The following is a 2,618-nucleotide window of genomic DNA, read 5'->3' on the forward strand; positions in this document are numbered from 1 at the left end:
GGATAATAATCAATGTAATGAAACAAGCTATATGAATGGTTGAATGTGAAGCTGATGATGTGCCCTGTAAACTTTCACTCAATCCAAAATAAAAACATTTAATAATAAAAAATTTAAAAAATGCAGAACTGTTCCATCAACCCAAAGGGCTTTCCCCATGCATTCATCTTCCCCTCGATCCCTTGACAACCATAAATCTCTCACTCAAGTTTTGTCATTTTGAGAATGTTATATAAGTGGAATCATAGCATTTTGAGGCTAACTTTTTTCACTTAACATAATGCCCTTGAGAGCCATCCACGTTGTTGCATGCAATACTATGTTTTTTTAAAACAAAAAAGGCAAAAAATACTAATTGAGTTCCAAAATTTGTATGGAACTTCTTTTATTTAACATATAATGAGTTGCATCTTTTAAAAGTAATCTGGAGTTTACTTATTCCAATTAATAGTTAAAAGTATATTTAAAACTCAGATGAGATTAATTTTACATTGTTGAAGAAATATTAATGAAGGTTTCAGGTAGCATCTGGAAAGAAATATAAATTGTGCAGTTTTAAAATTATGCTCTGCAATTTGATACATGCATTCAATATAAAAATTCACAAAGTAAACTCAATTTGCCACTGCTACAGACTACCAAGGGCCAATAAGTATTTTATTGACTGTTATATTTGGTGGAAATACAACTCTGCTGAGATTGATTTGGGAGCTTATTTAATCTAAAGAAAGTTTTCTTGATTTTGCTATTCCTTGGAATTTTTCTTGTCTGCCATAACCTCTTTTTATTGTCACCTCTTTATAAAATACTATTATGATTCCCATATTCAAATGTATTTTCAATTGTATTCATATTTTGAGCTACTGACAGCTATCAGTCTTGTGACAGGTAGTATTTATGGTAATATACTCACAAACTGTTTGAAAGAAAAGAAAAGTGAGTGATTTATGTCTTAGGTTTAAGAGGTTAAATTTTATTTTATTGTCATAAGACACTGAAGCAGACATAGTTTTGCTGCTGTGAGCCTACTGGAGTTATTATGCCATATTGAGCAAAAGCTTTTATCCATGTTTAGCTAAAAGATTTCTTCATTCTTAAAAAGAAAGGTTTCTGTCATCATTCAAAGAACTCTGAGCAGATTTCTGGGAGATCCTTTATTCTGCTAATGCCTTGCTTATGTAATACAAATATACAGAAAACTCCCCAAAATACAGCTTCACCAGGACACCCATTTTCTTCCAGTCTTCTTCTTGATTTACTAACACCACCTTCAGCTATGTTTTCCAAACAGAGCTGGTCTTAAGGTAGCGTATACTTCCTGTCAATCCCCTTACCCTTGTTCTTGAACGTATCTTTCCATTCAGAAATGTTCCTTCCTGTAGGCATGCATAAGCTGTCAAACAAAGAGGGAAAGCATATGAAAATTGTCTTAGCATTATTAATTTGCAACAATTTTTACACATTTGTAAGAAAAAGATTAAAACCTCAATTGAAACATGGGAGAATATCATAAATGGGTAATTTATAAAAGAAGGAAACAAAATAGCCAACAAATATATGAAGACTTTTTCAACAATATTAGAAATATATCAATTCAAGCTTACAAAGCAATAAGTTAATATTTTCTTTCTTTTAGATCGTCGAGGATTTTGTAAAAATGAGAATTTATTGGTTTAGCCAAGGCTCAGTGAAAGAGGCACTTCATTCACTGCCTGATGTGAATGTAAATTTAGATACAATTTTTAAGAGAAGGAAGGACAAAATACATTTAAAATGTGCAGATAGTTTACATTATCATTATAGTTTATATTTTAACTTATCTAAGTATACCAGACAGCTGAGACTATAAGACAACTAAGTGAACCAAGTGAATTCCTAAGGTCATAAGCTCTTCCAAAGAAAGAATTTATGAATTGCTTCACCTTTAGCAGAGCAGAGGAGGAAGAGGTGGCTGTCATATCATTGGGTATGATGAAAACAGCAAAAATTATAACAAATGCTTAAGCCCAAGCTTGGGCTATTGTGACAGTTTAAAATCTCTGGGAGCCCCAGACAAAAGAGAAGTCCACACTCACTTTCAAGCTCCTTTCTAACAGCTTCCACCAGCTGCTCAGTACAAAAGATTAGGGGCAGGATTTAGCTCCTCTCCATAGGCATGAAACATTACACATTTCTCCAGACTCTGCTGTCAAAGGAAGCAAAGGTATAAAGTCACTAGTAGAGGAACAGGAAATTCTTCTAGCCTCTTCCCCAATTCCCAGGCAAAGATCAACTTTCTCTGTTGTTGTTGTTGTTAGGTGCCATTGAGTCAGTACCAACCCATAGCAACCTTATGCACAGCAAAACAAAACACTGACCGATCCTGGGCCAACCTTACTACTATTGCCATGTTTGAGTCCATCGATGCTGCCACCTGGCCAATCCATCTCACTGAAGGTCTTCCTCTTTTTCTCTGACCCTCCACCTTACCAAAAATGAGATCCTTCTCCAGCAACTGGTCCCTACTGACAATATGTCCAAAATATGAGAGATGAAGTTTGGCCATCTTGACCTCCAAGGAGCACTCTGGTTACGCTTCTTCCAAAATGGATCTATTGGTTCTTTTGGCAGCCCATGGC

Source organism: Chrysochloris asiatica, unplaced genomic scaffold, assembly GCF_000296735.1.
Source record: "Chrysochloris asiatica unplaced genomic scaffold, ChrAsi1.0 scaffold00189, whole genome shotgun sequence".
Taxonomy (NCBI): domain Eukaryota; kingdom Metazoa; phylum Chordata; class Mammalia; order Afrosoricida; family Chrysochloridae; genus Chrysochloris; species Chrysochloris asiatica.